The 23,005-nt window shown below is 42.4% G+C and overlaps 1 protein-coding gene and 1 long non-coding RNA gene across 2 annotated transcripts in view; one reads left to right on the top strand and one right to left on the bottom strand.

The window, feature by feature from the left end:
• Positions 1-3,926, bottom strand: part of adgrf1.S (adhesion G protein-coupled receptor F1 S homeolog) — a 93,152-nt gene extending 89,226 nt beyond the window's left edge. Inside the window, exon 1 of the mRNA XM_041565087.1 lies at positions 3,731-3,926. The gene's annotated coding sequence lies outside the window, so the exon portion shown is untranslated. The remainder of the gene's footprint in view (positions 1-3,730) is intronic.
• A 7,559-nt stretch (positions 3,927-11,485) lies between these two features.
• Positions 11,486-22,803, top strand: LOC121394086. Its single transcript, XR_005961501.1, has 2 exons — positions 11,486-11,597; positions 21,141-22,803. It is a non-coding gene; the product is annotated as an uncharacterized LOC121394086 (long non-coding RNA).
• Positions 22,804-23,005: the final 202 nt, after the last annotated feature.

The raw sequence follows: 23,005 nt of genomic DNA, 5'->3' as shown, positions 1-23,005 counted from the left end.
GGCTGTTGGACCTTGTTGACTGTTTTAATCTTTAAACATTGTGATGCTCACATGTTGGTGAAGCCAAAAGAAAAATTCAAATGTTCTAATTGGTCTAGCCTATAAAGGTTGTAATATTCTGATTGACTTCATGTTGGACTAGCCTATAGGGTTCTAATGTTCCTAGTGGTCATGGGACGTATTTAGGTCAAGCCCCAATTTTGGGTCCTGAGGCTCTCAGACTCATAGGACACCACTGGTCTAGCCTATAAAGGTTCTTCTGGTGTGATTGTCTACAGTTTAGTCTACCACTAAGGGAAATAATGCTATAATTGACCACAGATTTGTCTAGCCAATAAGGGATGTAATGCTTCAGATTGGTAGACCTATAAGGTTATGATTACTACACATTTGTCAGCATATAAGGATTCTAATGCTATGATTACCAACAGGTTGGTCTACATATACAGCATCTAATGCTTTGGTTGGTTGCAGGTTGGTCTACCAATAAGGGTTCTAATGCTTTCATTGGCTACAGACTGGTCTACATATAAACGTTATAATGGTATGATCTAGCCTATAAGGATTCTAAAATTCTGCAGCATAAGATTATTTTATTGCTTATCTTGGAGATCTTCAGCATTGTTGACAGCAACACCGACAGGGCACAGACAATTGAGATCCTTAAGTTATAAACTGCATGTTCTGATGTCAGAACACACTATTAATAAGTGCAATATCCCTACTGCATATCCAGCCCCGTACTGTGCTCCTCTTCTGACCTCAACTCTTCTCTCATTACCTCCTCACAGGCTCACATGCAAGACTTTGCAAGGGCTGCACCCCTCCTCTGAAATTCTCTCCCATGGTCTGTTCGACTTTCTCCCAACCTTTCTGCTTCCAAAAGATCTGTTAAAACGCACTTATTCAGAGAAGCCTACCCTTATCCTGTTTAGCTACCAAACACAATACCATATTCTACACCTCTCACCTTGCTTATTTCTGATCTTGCCCACTCTTGCACCTTGCGCCTCAATCCCTTTCCCTTTTAAATTGTAAGCTCTTATGCACAAGGCCTTCTTCACCTTTTGTGTAGCTTACTGGTCGCTATGTATGTAATTCTGTATGTTCCTTGTATAAACGCATTTATTTTACAGCTCTGCAAAAAATGTTGACACTCTTAATAATAATTAAAAAAAATAGTACTGCTGGTTATAAAAAAAATCACAGCAAAAAAGGCTTTAACTTTAAATGCTGAAAGCTGCATCAGTTTAAGGTACAAGGGAATGTCATCTAGAGTTGTTAGGTGGGAGTTTTGTCAGTGTTGTCTAATTCTAAAGCAGTTTGGTTTGGAGGTTATACAAAAATTATCTGGTATTACAGGTGTAGGATCCATTATCCAGAATGCTGTCTGGCCATCTGGGAAAATATGTAATTTAAGGGGTCAGTTGCAACAAACCAGCCTCAATTCTTCTAGTTGGGTGAATGGGGCATCATCAGATAAGTGAGAGGAGCTGCATGTTTGGCCATCTCTTGGGCTGGCCAAATTCTACAATACACCAACAAATGAATGGTCAGTCGTGTATTACCACTGTACAGAATAAACTGGTATCCCTCAGATTATCTGTTCTCATCACCTTAAGGTCCCTTTAAATACAAGTGTATGTCATAGGGTTCTCTTGCCAAGTGACAGAATAGAGGTCATTGGGTTCAGAACAAACCTTGGCCCAGAGGTACATTTGGCTACGGCAGAGGAAACCTGCAGGAAACCAGTTTTCCATCCTGAGATCTGGGTTATCTAACCATATAACTAACATACTCAGCATAAATCGAATAAACATTTATTAAACTGCAGTTCCTCCTCTTGATAATAATATATTCATTGTATATTCAAGTCCACGGTGGAACAGTCCTATTCAATCCCAACCTTAGAACAATCTCACTGCTGACCTGGTAATAAATAAGGAAACACTGTACTAAATAAAATAATTGGGATTATTCAGGGTTTTCTGATAACAAAGTCAACACGTCAGTCAAATGAAACCTCAGAATTCTTCAATAGGATCTAAAGTGATCACTGAACAGAAGCATGCGCTCATGGGCAGGACTATGGGTCGGACTTCAGTATGGGAGCTTATGGAGTCTTGGACTGGAAACATCATGGTCAAAATAGGGGGCAGTTAAAATACAATGGAGGGTTTATGTCTTCTTTAATGCCCAAAAATGCTCCTTTCTAAATTTACATCTCCTATTACACTTTTCCCTACAATCAGGGGGGCATATTACTAAGGTAGCCAACCTTTCCTCCTTGGGGCCCTATTTATTAGCCTGTTGGTCACCTGGGCCCCAGAGAGAACAAAAACTTCAGCAAATGAACAACCCTTGATTCATCCACTTAAGACCCAGTTCTGCCAAAATCTTACCCATTAACCCCACCTGTTCTTTCCGACAACCCCCCGTCCCATGGGGGAATAAAACTGGTGGGCCCTTCTTACCCAGACGTGCTACCGTCTGAGACCCATCGCTGCCCCCTGACCTGGGGCAGGAGTAGGGTTGCCACCTTTTCTGGAAAGAAATACTGGCCTTCCTATATATTTATATTTTTTCCCTATCAATAACATTGGGGTCAACTATAATTTTTACCGGCCAGGCCAGTAAAATACTGGCCAGATGGCAAACCTAGGCAGGGGGTCCAGAAGGGGGTTGTGACTGCGACAGGGGGTCTTGGGGGGAAGTGGGGGCTCCTCTTGTGAAAGCCCCGGTGGACCTTGGACCCTCCAGTCTGATGCTGGAGGGTCCACTGGGTCACTGGCTTCAGTACATTTGGTTTAAGCGATTTGGTGCTTATCAGACGTCTGTGTTACATACTGTACATACATCAAACACTTTATCCTCATAAAGACGGATACAGTAAATTAATGACACACATTCACTACTATCAGTGAGATCCAGTGCACGGATACATTAGAGGGGTCATTTGCAAGTGCGGTTGCTCCGAAATGACTCTGTAATTATAGGGGGAAACTCTACATTATGGATAAAACAAATGGTTATTTACATCCAAATCTGTACTTTGTACTTACATTTCAATGATCCCTTAGAGCCCCAGCAAGTAAAAGCCACAGTCTTCCATTGCTTGTGACAGTAAGCAGATATTAAGGGATTTATCTGGCACTGTCTGAGCAAAGTTGCTGCATACGGAATTTCTGGTGGAACAAGTTCTATTGCCTTTCATCTCAACAGGAGACAGTGGTGCAAATCTCACGCAGGGACCATTAAGCTGCAGTCTGCTTAACCACTTTTTTTACCAATATCATTAATGCACAGAAATTTCGATAGATCGTGGAATTCTCCATCTGAGAGATACATTAGATAGGTATAAGAAGGGGTTGGATGGTGTTTAGCAAGTGAGGGAATACAGGGATATGGGAGATAGCTCATAGTACAAGTTGATCCAGGGACTGGTCCCATTGCCATTTTGGAGTCAGGAAGGAATTTTTTCCCCCTCTGAGGCAAATTGGAGAGGCTTCAAATGGGTTTTTTTCGCCTTTGTCTGGATCAACTGGCAGTTAGGCAGGTTATAAATAGACTTAAGTTTGAACTTGATGGACGTGTGTTTTTTTTTCAAACGAATTTACTATATTACTATGTTATATTTGTCTTTAGCTTTCACTGCAAATTCATTGTTGCTGCAAGAAACCCCCATTCTTATAAAAACAAACAGTTATTACATTTGTTCCAAAGTTCCTACCTTGCTGATGGAGCTGTGCTGTCTCCCACTGCTAATCCCGGGAAGGAGTTCTGCTCATGAAATAATCCAGCAAGGTTTTCCCAGTCTCAGGGAGCCACACCTCCTGTCATATATATTGTTTCTCCTGCTGACAGAATTGCAGTTTTTTTTAAAAAACAAGAGTTGAAGGGAAATGTTTCCTTTAGTGGAGCACATTCAAGTGAGCCGTATCTACCCCAATAGCAATCGCACTGTTTAAGCACAGACAATGTCCTGACCCGTCAGATTAAGTTAACCTTTACTACGTTATAGAATGGCTTATTCAAAGCAACTTTTCAATTGGACTTCATTAATCCCTTTTTATAGTATTTTTAATTATTTGCCTCCTTCTTCTGACTCTCTCCAGCTTTCAAATGGGGGTCACTGACCCCATTTACAAAAAAAGCCCTGTAAGGCTACAAATGTATTGTTATTGCTACTTTTGATTACTCGTCTTTGTATTCAGGCCTCTCCTGGGTACTAGGGTAATTTGGTCCCTAGCAACCAGATTGCTGAAAATGTAAACTGGAGAGCTGCTGAATAAAAAGCTAAATAACTCAAAACCCACAAATAATAAAAAATGAAAACCAATTGCAAATTGCCTCAGAATATCCCTCTCTACATCATACTAAAAGTTCATTTAAAGACGAACAACATGTTTAAGTTGAATGCACATTTTCTACAATAAATAAAGTGAAAAGATCTGAAAAATTTGCAAATAAATTCCTCCAAGTAAATGGCAGAATTTTATCGGCTTCTGGATAGGAACCCATTGCTGGATCGGTATCCTAAGGGATTTTTGAACCTTACCAATAAGTATCTTACCATCACTGAAACTGGGATACCGCACCTTTGCACTGCTTGGAGGGGGAACATAGGCATCCATTTGGACACCCCTATTCACTAGTGTAAGGTTCTGCAACTCCATGCGGTTACCTTCCCTGCATTTTAAAGGTGCTCGTATGCGCAGTTCGCTGCTTAGTTATACTTAGTGTTTCCAGGAAGTAACTTCATCATTTGAACTCGGCTTGATTTCTTCGGGTCTGATCTTCGGTCTGCATTCGGTTTTGGCTTCAGTTCTTCTCCCTTGGTACCTCTGGTGCAGTGTTTTTACCCTTTAAGGTTGGTTGTCCCCAATTGTGTGGATCAACTCCTTCCCTTTCTGTTGACAATACTTACCTTGTGATGGATCCATTTCTCAGGGTACCTGTGAGAAGAGTTTATTATTAAGACCACATTAAGCTTATCGGAACAATATTCCCGCTACAGCTTTACTTTCCTGAGTGTTCCTACGACCCCTCCTGATCATTAAAGGGATACTGTCATGGAAAAACATTTTTTTTTCAAAATGAATCGGTTGATGGTGCTGCTTCAGCAGAATTTTGAGCTGAAATCCATTTCTCAAAAGAGCAAACAGATTTTTTTATATTCAATTTTGAAATCTGACATGGGGCTAGACATATTGTCAATTTCCCAGCTGCCCCAAGTCATGTGGCTTGTGCTCTGATAAACTTCAATCACTCTTTACTGCTGTACTGCAATTTGGAGTGATATCACCCCCTCCCTTTTCCCCCAGCAGCCAAACAAAAGAACAATGGGAAGGTAACCAGATAGCAGCTCCCTAACACAAGATAACAGCTGCCTGGTAGATCTAAGAACAACACTCAATAGTAAAATCCCATGTCCCACTGAGACACATTCAGTTACATTGAGAAGGGAAAACAGCAGCCTGCCAGAAAGCAGTTCTCTCCTAAAGTGCAGACACAAGTCACATGACCAGGGGCAGCTGGGAAATTGACAAAATGTCTAGCCCCATGTCAGATTTCAAAATTGAATATAAAAAAACTTGTTTGCTCTTTTGAGAAATGGATTTCAGTGCAGAATTCTGCTGGAGTAGCACTATTAACTGATGTGTTTTGAAAAAAACATGTTTTCCGATGACAGGATCCCTTTAAGAAAGCTCCATCTGAGATCCACAAAGAATCTTCCATTGCGAAGTTGCCTGGTGATCAAAGACTGTTAATAATTAAGGTACTCATATTTTCCTTATTGCTTCTCTAAGGATTAGGAATATTTAACATTAACTGCCTAACAACTTGGCACACGGGCAACAGACAGTGCCATCCCTGTATATAGGCTGGTAATCCAATCACAGTTCTGCCTGGGTGTGCCATGCAGGGTGCCCAATGCCTGATAAGTAAGAGAAGCACAACCAGCACAAGAGCATGACATTATTAAAGCAATGCAGAAAAACATAAGCTCTATGTTTCTGGTGTTAATGGGCCCAAGTTTGCACCCATTCATGTGCCACATTTCTTACACCTTCAATAAAAGGTACCCTTGTGCCTAGAAGAATGATAAGGAGTTTCATTAAAATTATTAATACACATTCATGACACATTTTACAGTGGACATTTGTACATTGCTACAAGCAGCATCCGTTTACATTATCTGCACTGCTGATTCTGACTCCTAAAACCAACGACGCAAAAGCCAACCCGGGGGGAACTATCTTCTGCTACTTTGTTCCATTGTTAGAGGAAGGGACAGGCAGATGCTGCTTTCAAGAGCAATTCCATTTACAAATAAAAATTTGAACTGATAAAACCAGTTAAAATGTGTAATGAAGATAAACTGTAAAGTTGCTTGAAATTATATTTTCTTTCATTTCCCAAACAAATGCTTTTGGGTGGAGTTCCCCTTTAGTACCAGATTTAGGATTTCCTGCATGGACAGTATTTCTACATGGTCAGATTTTATGAGCTTTCTTTTCCCTTCTGATTTCAGCCAGACAGTTCTCTGCTTCCATTTGGAACCTGACTTGTGCCAATTGGGCCGTGATTGTGGACTGGCAATCTGTGGTTTCTGGCAAATGACAGAGGGGCTGCTATAAGGTCCCATAGAAAGTCAGTATTTAGTGGGCTGGTGGGGGCTGTTTGGTCCTATGTGTACCTGAAATGCCAGGGCCTATTTTAATTCTCAGTCCGGACCTGATTGTGGCGGTTTGTAAATTGTGGGAAGCAGAGAGTTTGGGTGGCTCGGCCCAGACAGGGATTGTTTGTGGAGGAAGTGCAGGTCGCTGACACTGGGGAGTCTAATCTATTCTCTTCCTTCTCCGGCACAGTTTCAGCACTGGCAGGACACTATCTTCCTGTCATTTGTTTATATTGTCATGTCACATTCACAAACAATGAGCAATTTCTTTCAAATGCTTCTCCCTGACAAATAATAATCTGCAAATGAGCAAAGTAATAAATATGAAATAAATGAGCATTTGCTAAGGTCAGAGTGTGCTGTAACATTAAAATAATGTATTTATGACTGTAAAACTGAGATTTTATGAAAGAAAAAACATCAAAGAGCAGTTGTATAGTCAGGAAACCCCATGTGACTTCCAATCTACAGGGTACCCCGAGTGTGTGCGCTTGATCTGGATCTGCAGTTCAAATTCCACCCAGGGGTGGAACTACCAGGGGTGCAGGTGTTCAATTGCACCAGGGACCGCACACCCTCAGGGCCCGTCGGACACTCACATTGGCACAAAGCCGCTACAAAAAAATGCGTCTGGAGTGGGGGGCCCGGATGCACGGCCCGGGCCCGGGAACTACTTTCTCCATTAGGGATTCCATCCAGAAAGTATTCTTCATCTTGTTATACAATGTGCAGGGGAATCTAGCTTTGAGGGGAAAGGGGGTGGAGCAATGGAGAAAGCAGACAGGACTCAGGAATTTTGAGGGTCCAGTGGTGTTCCAGTTCTTTTGGGGAGTGGGTAGAATTGCCACCTTTTGGTTTCAGCAACGCAGGCGGTGATGTCACAGGGTGGGTGATGTCATGGAGGGAGATGTGATGTCAGGGGGCTGGGCTATGATGATTGGCTGATTGCCGCATCAGTCTAGGGCAGGGGTCCCCAACCTTTTTTACTTGTGAGCCACATTTGAATGTAAAAAAGAGTTGGAGAGCAACACCAGCATGAAAAAGTCCATGGGGATGTCAAATAAGGGCTGTTATTGGCTGTTTGGTAGCCCCTATGTGAACTGGCAGCTACAGGAGACTCTGTTTGGCAGAACACCTGGTTTATATACAACCAAATCTTGCCTCCAAGCCTGGAATTCAAAAATAAGAACCTGCTTTGAGGCCACTGGGAGCAACATCCAAGGTGTTAGTGAGCAACATGTTGCTCGCGAGCTACTGGTTGGGGATCACTGGTCTAGGGGAATCCTGCCCAGTTTTCCTAACTTGGAAAACCAGGCAGGCAGTTTCGACCCAGACAGACCATCAAAAACTAGGCAATTCGGTTCAAAACCAGACAGCTGGCAACCCTAGGAATGGGGGATAGAATTTATTTGCTTGATAAGAGGCCATTTGAGGCCTGAAACATCGCTGTGATGCCCAGAAGGCTGCAATAAAGGCATTTCTATCTTACAAAGATTGAGTGGTGCTGTTCAATTACAATTTCTTGAATATTGACCGGTGATAAGTGGCCACTGGGGAACCTGCACTACAACTTAAAAAAGAAAAAGGTGTAAGAAGTCGTGCTGACTACTCCTTTTACACAACTGGCAGAGAAAATCCATAGAGGTAATTTAGGAACCACAAGTGCAGCTACAGTGCAACTAACTAGGCCACACTCAGTTGCATGAAAATGCCATTCATTAAAAAATTCTTGTGTCAAAAGGTGCTTCTTGTCCTTCTGTATAGTTGGGGTCGGCATTTCCCGCCTCCTGTTCTGAAATTTTGCACAGTGGTGCGACCTCAGAAGCAGACAGAAGCTCTGGTATCATTGCTTATCACTGCTGCGCCGTTGCATTTGACACCAAAAATAAAGGCCCCTGTGTCCAGTTAATTTTAAAGTTCAAGAGCTTTTGACACATTGACTGCAATTCTGTTAGGTGCATTTCCCCCAGTGACCACGACTACTGGAATTATGGGGGGGTGCAACATTGTAGGTAGAAAAAAAACCTGACAATTGGGCTTGAAATTGCACTTAGCCCACTGCACTTGCAGATGTAAGTGACGCCTAATACATGTTGTTAAAGGGATACTGTCATGGGAAAAATGAATCAGTTAATAGTGCCGTTCCAGCAGAATTCTACACTGAAATCCATTTCTCAAAAGAGCAAAAAGATTTTTTTATATTCAATTTTGAAATCTGACATGGGGCTAGACATTTTGTCAATTTCCCAGCTGCCCCTGGTCATGTGACTTGTGCCTGCACTTTAGGAGAGAAATGCTTTCTGGCAGGCTGCTGTTTTTCCTTCTCAATGTAACTGAATGTGTCTCAGTGGGACATGGGTTTTTACTATAAAGTTTTGCTCTTAGATCAACCAGGCAGCTGTTATCTTGTGTTATGGAGCTGCTATCTGGTTACCTTCCCATTGTTCTGTTGTTAGGCTGCTGGGGGGGGGGGAAGGGGTGATATCACTCCAACCTGCAGTACAGCAGAAAAGAGTGATTGAAGTTTATCACATGACTTGGGGCAGCTGGGAAATTGACAATATGTCTAGCCCCATGTCAGATTTCAAAATTGAATATAAAAAAAATCTGTTTGCTCTTTTGAGAAATGGATTTCAGTGCAGAATTCTGCTGGAGCAGCACTATTAACTGATTCATTTTGAATTTTTTTTTTTTCCCATGACAGTATCCCTTTAAGTGTTGATATTTTGGCTCCAAGGCAAACGGTAGCAGACATGTGCTCACAAATTCTGTATGTAAAAGATCTAGCATGCCAGAATTTGCATTATTATGTTACAATACTGAACATTATTATTATATTTTATTTTTATTCAAATTAGAATATTGTCCCCATTTTACCCTGAACATGCCCTGACACTCTTCCATTCTGCACAAACTCCTCCCACATTCGAATAAAGCACGGTCCCTTTTTTAAAACAGGACTAATGGTTTGTATGCACTAGGCAAGTACTGTCTGGGGAGTATTAACTCCACTTGGGGCTCAAAACTGTCCTTGCTCCTTGACCTTGATGCACTTTACACCTCTGGGCTGTACTATAACATGGTCACGCTATCACTTGCTAAATCCTTGTTCATGGGGTGCTGGTACACAGTTTAATCAATAAGAGACCCTCAGCACTCTCAGGCCTTCAGCACTCAATAGAAAGAGTCCAACACATGGAATCCCTATCCTTTTATCAACAAAGGAACAGGGCACCCCATAATATCCATATCTGAACAGATTTCTCCTGTTTGAGTGAAATTGGATTGGTGCATGTGGTACAGACTACAAAGGTGTTGCAGTTACATTAACCATCAAGAATATTGATAAAATACCCTGTACAATTGGTATCTGTCACCTCAAACCAGAAATCACCATTTTCAACATTTTCCCTGTGCATTTAAATAAATACCTAGATGTGATTGCAATTGACCCTTATTCTAAATCCACGACAAACAAAAATGGTGTATATGGCACAAGATGGGATCTAAAGGAGCTATATCCTTACTGCATGACACGTGGAGTGCTTTTCTAATTGCAATTGGTAATGTTCAAAATGTAGTTTGGTTTCTGGCCCACCAATCTAATAGTAGGGATGTAGCGAACGTCGGAAAAAAAGTTCGCGAACATATTCGCGAACTTGCGCAAAAATGCGAGCGGTTCGCGAACGGTTCGCGAACCCCATAGACTTCAATGGGAAGGCGAACTTTAACATCTAGAAAAGACATTTCTGGCCAGAAAAATGATTTTAAAGTTGTTTAAAGGGTGCAACGACCTGGACAGTGGCATGCCAGAGGGGGATCAAGGGCAAAAATGTATCTGAAAAATCTGCCTGTTATTGCAGCAGTCAGCAGATGAGATCAGAAGCAGGACAGCTGCCCACTGCAGCTACATACAGAGCACTGCAGTAGAAGGTAGATTACTAGCCAGCAAAGCTACCTAAGCTAAAATGTCCCTCAAACCCCTGCAGACTTCTGTCCCTCCAATAACAGAGCAGTATCAAAACGATTACTAGCCAGCAAACTTTCAACTGTCCCTGAAATCACTAACAGGCAGCAGCTCTCTCCCTACACTATCTCTTCAGCACACACAGGCAGAGTGAAAAAACGCTGCAGGGCTTCGGTTTTTATAGGGAAGGGGAGTGGTCCAGGGGAGAGCTTCCTGATTGGCTGCCATGTACCTGCTGGTCTGGGGTGAGAGGGCAAAAAAAAGCGCCAACAATGGCGAACCCAAAATGGCGAACGTCGCGCGACGTTCGCGAACTTCCGGCGAGCGCGAACACCCGATGTTCGCGCGAACAAGTTCGCCGGCGAACAGTTCGCGACATCTCTATCTAATAGTAATGCAGGCCAGTAACCAGCCCAACAGGTATGTGCATTAGGGAGTTGGTAAAGCAGACCACTGCTAGGGCCCAATACATGGACCAATATTCTGCCGACTTGGTCTGGAGGAGCCGAGTTTGCACCATAAGTCATGGCAGTCTTTCCCCAGGCTCTAGGGTGATTGTATTTTTTCTTCGCCCACCTTGTCGTTTCAGGAGGAGGTTTTACCATTTCAATGCTGGGACTAACAAAACCCGTTAAGCAAAGTTTGGAGCCAAGCAGTACAGAGGGACCCTATGAAAAGCAATTGTCTAATTAGTTGCCCTTTAAAGACAACTGCTCAGTTAGAGAACAGGCTTTTTTGTTTTCATTAGGAAGGAGTGCAGTTTAAAGAATGCATCAGCCGTGCAGCGCAGTGATAATAGCTGGTGCTGCCATACCGATTATTCACACATAAAGGTGCACCGAGAGAACTTAAAAGAACTGGCAGAGCATGTGAAATTACCTTGAACATGGGCCCGGGGGAAGATACATATCACTGGAGCCATTACCTGACTACTACCCTTCTAGCAGCGTTAGTACCTTACTACACACAAGAGTCAGGGGAATGTAACCATTGGTTCCAATCAGCACACAGTACAGAACAAAACACTGATAAATGCTTTGCACATCACCTTGAGATTACAACACAATGTCTAACTTAATGGGGGTCCTGTCAGCTTAATCCATGTCTTGTCCCTATGTGCCACCTGCCCAATATTTTAATTGCACAATCAGAAATAAATCATTCAGGACCGGTGGCAAATCTAATGAGGCAGGTACAATAAGTTTCAGCATCCAGGAGCTTTGCCAGAAACAAGCAGTGCCCAAACTAGGGATTCACCGAATCCAGGATTTGGTTCGGGATTTGGACAGGATTCGGGCTTTTTCAGCAGGATTCAGATTCGTCCGAATCCTTCTGCCCGGCCGAACCGAATCCGGTGTAAATTAGGGGTGGGGAGGGAAATTACGGGACTTTTCACTACAAAATAAGGAAGCACATTTTTTTTCCCCTTTCCACCCCGAATTTGCATATGCAAATTAGGGTTCGGATTCGGTTCAGCCGAATCTTTCATAAAGGATTCGGGGGTTTGGCCGCATCCAAAATAGTGGATTCGGTGCATCCCTAGCCCAAACTGAAACAATTTTCATCTTAAAACAGAGTCTTGTGGACTGGGGTGTGTGAGGCCCACATGGGTTAGTACCCCACACCTCCTAAGGGGGCCCGACCTCTTGTTTACCCTCTCACCCACCCATTACCAGCCCCTTCTTCTGCTCCACATGCATCTTTTCATTTGCCACAATTGGGGTAGAGAGGGCAGTGGGGGAGCTACAATAGAATAGACGGATCGAGTCTGTCCTAGTCCAACCCTTTCTCCAAACAAAGGGAACATGCAATAAAAGAGGCCAACACCCTGCCACCTATGCAGATCTATATAGGAGGAGGGAGGAGAGCATGTGCAGAACATAGAGTATATAGTACCCACGTGATCTAATCTAGAACTATTGATTCTTGTAAGACATGCCACCCCAAATATCAACTGATGTACCACCTTTACAATTTGCCCTGAGCTGTTTCATTAATTGCGCCCAACTTGTATTTACTTTGTGGAAAGCCAACATTTCACAAAGGAAGTCTTTATGGAAAGGCAGTGATAAATTAAATAAACACATAAGGATAAGGAAACAAATTCCAGTGCTTTTGTAGAGATTAAAAAAATGTTGTTCAATTGCATCAATTGCCATAAATTGAATCCATTGCCAGGGCAGCAGTGCGGTGCATGTGTCTCAAAGAGCCTCTTCATCAATCTTCATCTCACTGTTTTTGTTGTGCAACCTCCAAATTTTGATGGTTGTGCCATAACCAGGGGAAATGCCCTCGTGGGAGGAACAGGCAGAGGCAGTTCTAAATGATTGCGGTCTAAGACTTCCCAAACCATAGCTCCACTTATCCCTATACACTAGCCATGTGCTCTAAATGCTCTGAGATTTGGCTCAAAACCAGAGTTGTACTGTTTGATTTGGAAGAGCCTGGTAAGTTGAGCTCTTTGAAGCAGTTGCAACTCTAAAACTATTTAGTATGAAGCCAATCTAACCAAGGAACCCAATGGCCTAATGATTTGGGACTGGTGAATTATAGACCAGATCTTAGTTTCTGGCAGACAGATGGATGTAAGCTTCACTCAGTAAAGCCAAGCACCCCAATTGGCATATAATGACAGATATGCCCCCTGCCCCCAAATGGATCTACCATTAGAACTGAGTAGGATTCTGTTGCTTTCCAAGAAGGAACCAAATGTGATCATCTTAGTACATGGGCAAATGTAAGGTAGATGAAGAGTTTATCTATTTAGAAAGAAGCAGATCCATCCAAGGAACCCAATGGCCCTATGAGTGAATTTGTGGCCAGTTTGTACTGATTAACTATAGACCAGATCTTATTTTCTGGCAGAGAGTTGAATGTAAGCTTCACACAGAGAAGCCAAGCAGATACCGTCCCCCGTGGATCTACCAGTAGATTGAGTAGGATTCTGCTGCTTTCCAAGAAGGAACCAAATGTGATAATGTCCCACCTTACTACATGGGCAGATGTTAGACAGGTGAAGAGTTTTAGATATATGGAAACCACCCTATTCCTTGTTTTTAACTGATCAACCCATGCCCCAACCTGAACCAAATCATTAGCTGCCCTGAAAAGTCTATGTGACTTTAGAGTTACACAGCGAGGTTGGAAGCTACAAAGTTCTGCCATGTAATATCTGGTTTTGTAGCTCATGGACAGGCACTGCCATTCAGCATCATGCATAGTGGGAGATGGTCTAGTCCTGGTTCTACTAGGCATGCTCCTGATCAATCATCACTGACCAAAAGCGAAAAACTAGATCTGTCTCAGCGGAAGATGGTGGTTGTGAATCCCACTGCTCAACTCTGAAGTCATAGCACTGGCTTGTGGGGCAAGGGGGCTTCAGTGAGGAGAGAGGGGGTAATCAGTTAAAAATAGGGGGGGTGGGACTCTCGAAACCCTTTGGCTTTTCTCAGAATGAATAATTTGTGGCCCTGCATGACAGAAACTCATGAACTGAGAACCAGTTTGGCAGCAATTATATCTTTAATTTGTCTCGTAAGCCAGTAACAACATGACTTGTGTGACATGAAGTGACTCACAAACGTGCATCATTATCATGGGCCAAAATAGTTTCTGAACATTTATTTTAATTTCTCTGATAGAATAAAAAAAACTTGCGATTCTTCCAAACAAAAATCCCACGGATATTTCAGGCTAATAATATTATTCTGTATACCATGACCTGGATGATTGAAAATCTTCATAGGCATATTCTTAAAACGAATAGCATGCTCTAATTGGTGTAGCTTAAAAAAGCTCATTAAAGGGGATGTTCACCTTTATGTTAACTATTAGTAGGCACCAACTGCAGGGAGTAGCTTCCCGGCTCAAACACTCTCACCCGCTAACAACTCTGGGCCACCCCACTGGCGAAAAGTCTTTCAAGAGGCAGGTTCTCGGCTCTCCCCTCCACCCGTTTAAGTGCATGCGCACCTGCAATCACAGGTGGAAGCTGTAGCTATAGAGGAAGCTAACACTTCCTTCATGGTTAATGGATGTGATTCTAGCTGTCTGTATAACAGAACATTCTCTTATTCTTGATATTCTAACTTTACAGCTTGATGGCATGAAGACAAACACAAAGCCCTTTACACTAATTCCTAAGGACAGTGAGGTTAGGGAATGCACTGCCGGGTGATGTTGTGATGCTGATTCAGTTAATGACTATAAGGGTAGGGACACACTGGGCGATTTGGGGAGATTTAGTCGCCTGGCGACTAATCGCAGCGACTTTTCTCCCCGAATGCTTCTCCTCACTCTGCGCCTGGATAAAATGAAAAGTCGCCGGCGCTAAGCACACACGGCGATTCGTTTTCCGAAGTCGTCCGAAGTTGCCTCACGAGGAAACTTCGGGCGACTTCGGAAAACGAATCGCCGCGTGTGATTAGCGCAGGCGATTTTTCATTTTAGCCAGGCGCAGAGCGAGGGGAGGCATTCGGGGAAGATTGGTCGTGGAAAGTCGCAGCGATTAGTCGCCAGGCGACTAAATCTCCCCAAATCGCCCAGTGTGTCCCAGCCCTAAGAGGGACTTGGATGATTTCTTGGACAGACATAATATCAAAGGCTATTGTGATTCTAAGCTCTATAGTTAGTGTATGAGTATATATAGTTTATGTGAGTGTATGGAGGGGTCAGTGCGTGTATGTATGGATGCTGGGTTTCATTTGGAGGGGTTGAACTTGATGGACTTTCTTCTGTAACTATGTATTTGACCAGATCAATTGATATCACATGGAGAAAGAGTGTGTCCTACTGACGTGGGCCCCTCACTGGAATCTTTCTCCCCTTTATCTACAACAAACACCCCAGTGTTCTGCATTCTTTGCACAAAGTCTCTCTCTCTGCTTCTAAACTGCTCTACTCATTCCCCATTAGAGCTGGCCATAGACATGTAGATTTTACCTTTATATCGGACGAAAGACCTGCCTGGGCCCATTCAGATCAAATAAAGTAGTAAACAGTGACAGTCTCCCACTGATATCGGCAATACATTCAGAGATATTATCGGCAGCCGTCAGAAATCTTTTAACCTGTCCGATCAACTGAACGACCATCTCACCAAAAATGTTGGGACACTTCACACATGGCACGAAAATCGTATGAAATGGAGATTCTTATGATCAAATCTTTGTGTCTATGGCCAGCTTTAGAGCCTGCCAATGCATGGACTTACTTTCAATGGGCTCTGTCATCATCTCCATCATAACACCCCTTTAATGAAATGTTCAGTATTTGCTTTGTGTTCGCTGATCTTACCACTTCTGTTTTAGGAAATTAATTACAGAGACCATAACTGATTAATTAATCACATAACTGATTTTGCCCATGTGACTTGTTGTCAATATAGGTCTCATGTATAGGGATGTAGCGAACCGCCGAGTATGTGTTCGCGAACGCCGTTCGCGAACACCGGCAAAAAATGCGAACAGTTCGCGAACTGTTCGCGAACTTCGAACATCCGAAAATCGTTCGATTCGAACGATCGAAGGATTTTAATCGTTCGATCGAACGATTTTCGTTCGAATCGAACGAAAATCGTTCGATTTTAGCGATCGAATGGTCGAATGGTCGAACGATTTTGACGCGAACGCCTATTGGCGAACGTCGCGCGACGTTCGCGAACTTGCGGCGGACGCGAACAGTCGAAGTTCGCGCGAACTAGTTCGCCGGCGAACAGTTCGCTACATCCCTACTCATGTATCAAAAAAACAAGGCTCAAAGCAGTTTGGGTTTTTTTGCACTTTGGAATTAATGCCTGGTACCCTGAGGCCAGAGTGGAGCACAAATGGTTTTTTCTGCTGGTCACTTCTACTTGCTCCAGCTCATGCTTTCTGATAGGTGAACTACTCAACAGTGGAAGCTAAATTTATAAGGCAGCCTGGCATTCCATAAAAATCGACTCTTGTAGTCCCAGTCTTTGTGATCGTCCTGCAAATCTTGGCCCAGGCACCAGCTCTGTATATAGAAGGTGTGGCACTTGGGAATCCCCATCAGCCCAACCTAGATTGCCCGGCATTCAGACTGGCCAAGAAGACAGAAGTGCCTATGGATGCTAGGGAGCCTTGTATTTAGAGTTAAAGCAGGTGCTTTAGAGCAGGATAGGAAGGTCATTCTTCTAAAGAAAGTTCTTCTCAGCATACCCAGTTCAGCTCCCACCTATTGTTGCTCACCAACCCTTTGGATGTTGCTCTCAGTGGCCTCAAAGCAGGTGCTTATTTTTGAATTCCAATCTTAAAGCAAGTGTTAGTTGCATAAAAAACAGGTGTACTGCCAAACAGAGCCTCCCGTAGGCTGTCAGTCCACTAAGAGCTAACAAATAGCCAATCACAGTTCCATTTGGCCCCCCCTATGGCCTATATATTTTGCTTGTGTTGCTTCCCAATAGTGGTGAGCGAATTTTTTCGCCAAACATGGATTTTGCACTTCACCATCTGCTAATTGTTTAGCGAAAGTGCAGCAAAAATCCGCCACAAAAACATTGCCATGACAAAAAAAAGTCGCCAAGACAAAAAAGTTGCCACAAGAAAAATGCCCATTGACTTCAATGCATTTGTAGGGAGAAAAAATTGTCGGGCACATACAAAAATTCACATGTGTAAGAAAATGTTGATGCCTATTGACTTTGATGCATTTTGTGAATTTTTTTACGACGGATCAGCTCTTTTCACATTTGAATGTGGCTCACAGGTAAAAAAAAAAAAAAGGGTTGGGGACCCCTGTAGTAGATAATTATTTTCTACTGGATTAACTGCAAATGGCCCTGGATAATGTGAATATTAGCAACATATTGGATAAACCCTAAGCACATTCTTCTGAGCACAATGTGTATTTGAACATTACTGTTTCTAAGAGGAAGATAAATATTTACTCTGGGATCAGGCCAGCGATACACACACCTAGCAGGGCCCTATTCAGCACATGGAGCGATCGTCTCTGTAGATAAAATGCAATGGAGGCACAAGGCAGAACAATGGATCCACATGTGCTTTATCAATCAAATGTCTGTCCTGAAACCTGAACAGAGTTGGCCTTATGACAAGGTGTGTTACAAACTGGCAGGTTCCTCTACATTCCCCATGTAATTATATTAAAGTTAAAGAAAGTAATTATTATTACATAGTTTCATAGTAGGGTAATCTCCTGTTCTGGGTACTTTCCCCAGAAAAAAAGGGGACATTTGTAAAGGGGTTGACATCAGGGCCGTCATCAGGGGGAGACAGGGGGGGACAAGTGTCCCGGGCCCGGGTATGAATGGGGGCCCAGGGCCCTTGAGAGCGCTAAAGCCATACAGTCATTTTTTAAGTCCCGAACAGCCGAAATGCAGACGTGCCGAAGGACCCAAAGCCATGAAAACAGCTGAAGCCGAACTCCCGAAGTGGCGAAAAGACCCTAAGCTACGAAAATAGCCAAAGTCCTGAAGGGGGGGGCCTGGCACCAATGCTTTTTTAAAAAAACTTTTATGACCATCAATAGCTTTTTATAACTTGTGTGTGTGTGGGGGGGTTAATTTTTTAGCTCTGATCTCTGTGTGGTCTTTTAACTGTGATGTGGAGTGGGCGGGATCTGGGTGGGGCTTGGACGCCAGTGTGGGCGGGGCCCAAAAATGTTGTTGTACGGGTTCCCGTGATTTCTTAAGGGCGGCCCTGGTTGACATGTTCCCTCTGAAAGGTGGAGAACTAGGGGAGAATGATACATGGGGAGAAGTGGAAGGAGAGAATGCAGAGCAGGGCACAGAGATAAGTCAGAGATATAATGACAAGATCAGAGGTAAAGGGAATAAAATATTAAAAAAGTAAATGGGATATTGGAAGAAAGGGGATGAGAGAAGAAATTGTATAATATGCAGAGATAGAGCAGATCATTCCCCTTAAGGTGGCCATAGACGTAACAATTACGATCGTTCTTGGAAAAGATCTTTCCAAGAAAGATCGTTCGTTTCAATACACGTGTAGAGCTGAATCGGCAGATATACAGGTAGATATACAGGAAGAAACAATAGAATTCTACCTGTATCTGACGATTCAGCACTAACAATGGGCGATGTTTGGGTCCCTTCAAAGGCACCCGATCAAAATTTTCCGTCCAGCCCGATCGACGAGCCGACCGATATGCAAGTCTTCTGCCGATATCGGTCGGCTCAGTGAGTTGCCATTCGCTAGACGTAAACTGGATGCCCAGCAATTGGGTCCTCATTTGTTTCATTTAGCCACAGGGACTGTGAACCCATGAGAGAAGAACCAGTGTAGCTGAAATTTCCAAAGACTGATCTTGCTATTGAGAGAAGGCAATGCTCCATGTAGCACTACAGAACAGGCAAACGCTCAGTGTATATAGAAAAACGACAGACAGTGACGTCGGGAATTCTAAATATACAGCAGAGACCTGTAAGGGACCTGCAAACAAACAGCCATAGAAAAGCAGTGCAATTAGCATGAAGTGTGCAGCCACACAGGTCCTATGTATTGTTCCTGGATACAGCTATATTTATTCACCACTGGAAGGAACAGGAGCACATTGCACATGGGCCCAGATAGTGTCTGCAAATAGAAAGCAAGACAGAGAGGAGCAACATATATATAGAAGCAACAATCAGGTTGGACTAGTGATATACAGGTCAGCAGTGGGACCCAGTGACACTCGCCCTGACTCAAGGGTCTGGCCAATTGACTTAATGAATGTACAGTATGGTGGCCCACCAATGGTTCTGTGAATTACTTACAGTCTTGCCCTGTGCTATAACTCTTCTTATTGGAAACGTTTTAATGGGAAGCTGCTTATGGAACTGAAGACAACAGAATTCATTTTTGTTTTCAGGCAAAAACTCTTCCCCGTGCCTGAGGTGAGATTATTAAAAAAGTAAATGGGATATTGGAAGAAAGAGGATGAGAGAAGAAATTGTATAATATGCCGAGATAGAGCAGATCATTCCCCTTATACACAGAGAAGTAAATTACAATACATGTTTTCCAGTAGATATTGAGTTGCCATTCGCTAGACATAAACTTGGGTCCTCATTTGTCTCATTTAGCCACAGGGACTGTGAACCTATGAGAGAAGAACTGGTGTAGCTGGTCTTGCCCTTTGCTATTACTCTTCTTATTGGACAGAAACATTTTAATGGGAAGCTGCTTATGGAACTGAAGACAACAGAATTAATTTTTGTTTTCAGGCAAAAACTCTTCCCCGTGCCTGAGGTGAGATTATTAATATAGGGGTCATTTTGTGCAATTTTGAGCACAATAGCCATGTTCTTTTTCCATAATGCGGTGTTTATTCCCAGAATTCCAGTGTTTTTGTATGCACCTGTGCTGGAGCCTGGTTGACCTCTTCTCTAGTATTCGGTTTATGAGTGGCATGTGCTCCCTATTCTGCCCCTTGTATCTCCTTGCCAAAATGGTTGTGGTTTTGCCAGATTTTTCTCATTTTAATAATTGGAGAAATTGGCAAAATTTCTTTCAACCAAGGCGAAGTTGAATTGCAGGATCCTGCTGAGGTCCACTTATTGTAAAAAGGATAACTTGGAATGATCACTCCGATTTAATTGAATTCTTTTATTTATAGCCACCAATTCATAGATAAAGCTGGCCATAGATGCAAAGACTAAGTAGTACAAAATGAAGGCCTAGCAAAACATACACCCATGTGCATCATAACAACCCACAAGACAACCATGTTCACTTAACTATGTCCAAAAACGTCTTCAGATTTAATGAAGGACCATTCAAAAATTCAACTTGCACTCCAAACCATTATCTTATAGTAGACACAACACCTGTTGAAAAGGACCTTGGCCAGTCTTCCAAACAAATTATCTATCTTTCTCTTACAGTATGTGTTTTTTTTGTTATTTCAAAATCAGGTTTAATGTTTGAGTGCCAAAATAACCCACATCTAACTTATCAGATTTGTAACATCCATCATCTCCAACCATCCAAACCAACATATACTTCTTTAGTTACAACCATGTACTGGCCATGTCTACATTTTTGCACTTATTTTAAGTCTAAATATAATTAGGCACCCTGTTTAATGAAAAATATGTCATGATTATTTCAATACAATGTTGAGTTTACACGATTGGCAAATGATCCTACCATCACACAATTTTGTGGTGTCAGGTTTGATTTTTTTTTTTTGTGTTTCTAAATAGTTTGTTTCTGTCCATTTCTAAGACTATTCCAGTCCGCCATTACTAAGCCGTGCTGCTTGCTAGGGTCACATACTGTAACTACTAGATAGGTGTAAACAAAAACAGCAGTAGTTTTGATGCAACATAAAAATATGGCGAATTAACCAAAAATGAACTAAGCATTATCACCGTGCATTCTTTGTTTTGAAAGCTTCAATGACATTGAATTGTCTCTGTGTGGCCAATGTCATTATTTGATGTTAATGTCACTGTGTCTATAAGTTAGTCTCAAAGGCCTAAACATCGTTTTTTTTTCTCCTTAGATGAAAATTTGTCTTGAAAAGTTTTAAGGACCCCAACACAGTCGACGGTGGCCCTGATGAGACAAACCCACATGGTGATGTGGCTAAAGAACTAAGTGAAGGAGAAATCAGGTCATCTACCACCTCCAGATGTGGCTCATGTAGTTCTGTTAGAAGAACAAGGAGTTCTTCAAGCCAAGTCAATCCACCAAGGTCAGAAGATGACACCAATTCAGGCCACACCAATGTCAATCCAGTGGATGATGACTATAGGCAACAAGGCCACAGGTTTAGCTTTGAAGAAAAGTTTGCACTAATCACAGATATCAGAGAAATATATGATGATCTACATTATTTGGAACTGGCAAATATTATTCACCAAAATCTGCCTGCTGGAATGTATCCAGAACCTCTGATGTCATCAAAAAAAGGTTTAATGATTTCAAAAGAATAGTCAAACAAAATATGTCGGAAGAAGCCCTTCAGGCCAAAAAAAAATGGAGGAGGCCCATTTCAGCCAATACAGTTCTCCACATGGGAATTGTTGCAATTGGAGAAAATTTTGGTAGTGTCTGGGGTACATGGTGGCATGGATACAGAAGATCCATCCATTTATCAATCACCTGGTAAAATCCAAAATATCCTTATGATTGATATTGTAAAGGAGTACTTGTACCTGGACCATAACATTAATTCTGATGCCAAGATTGTTTCTCACTGACACTTTGCAAACTGCCTTGGTGTTGTACATATATTTGGAGAATCCTTTGCATCACATCTCCTATTTTTACTGTATGTATCTGGTTGCTAGGGTCAAATGGAGCCTATCAACCAGTCAGTGTTTGGAAACAGAAACACAAAAATGGCTAAAGGATGGACTACAAGTGGTAGGATTGAAATATGACCCTCACACACAAATGTTGGTGTTGCAGTCACCCCCTTTTAAAAACTCCAAATATTTGGAAGAGTGAGAAATTCTATCAACATTTCCACTTAAAAAATGAGTCAGGGGTCCACCAAAAAAACTTAGATCAGAAGCCCACTGTCAGGGCCCGAAGGCAGGGAGATGTTGGGTCAGTTTGGTCAGAACAACTAGCCGGCTTTACCTGTCCCTGGTGTGTCATTGTATCTTCATTTGTGATATTCACCATCGTTTCTAAAAATGTCCCTGATTTGTCAGATTATCTGGTAGCCTTATTATAGTGTAGACAATATCCCCCTATTCCCCCCTTCCCTACTGGGTTAAATTAAGTTTTTAGGAGTCTATAGGACATTGGGGCTGAAAAGCAAGATCTTAATCTACCAGTAGCTGTTTAGCTGGGGGCCTGAAGATCCCAACAGCAGGGCACTGCCCATTAAAATATTAGTTTGATCCCAATCTCCATGATTGAGTATTGTGAAGCCATTCCGTTGTACAGGGAGCAGCTTTTGCTGGTTGTTTGTGTTGGGCTGTATCTGTGTGTTACAGTGTTTATCTCCACTCCCGTTTGTACAGGAAAATGTGAGAACTGTATAAATAACAGATAATGATAAGATTTACACCCTCCCTTCCACCTCGGCCCCCTCCTGTATCATTCTTTCCTATTCACTCAATCATCGTTTATTATGTGAAGGAGAGATTCAATTTTCTTTCAATACAGATATTGTGGGAGTTATTATATGAACTAATAAAAGTCCATGGCTATGTGTATCAGTAGATTATTATAAGCTCCTAGGATACATTGTTGATATACAGAGAAAGTCCCCTAGTCTGGGTATTGGGTATATACATTAGCTATTGGCACACTTACCTTGTATATTTAACAATGCTCATTATGTGATTTCTATAATAACTCATTGTATAATTTTTCAATGGCAAACAAAAAAGCCCATTTAATGTTTATACT

Source organism: Xenopus laevis, chromosome 5S (assembly GCF_017654675.1).
Source record: "Xenopus laevis strain J_2021 chromosome 5S, Xenopus_laevis_v10.1, whole genome shotgun sequence".
NCBI lineage: Eukaryota > Metazoa > Chordata > Amphibia > Anura > Pipidae > Xenopus > Xenopus laevis.
The sequence above is the reverse complement of the archived record's forward strand: the minus strand, read 5'-3'. Positions and strand labels throughout refer to the sequence as shown.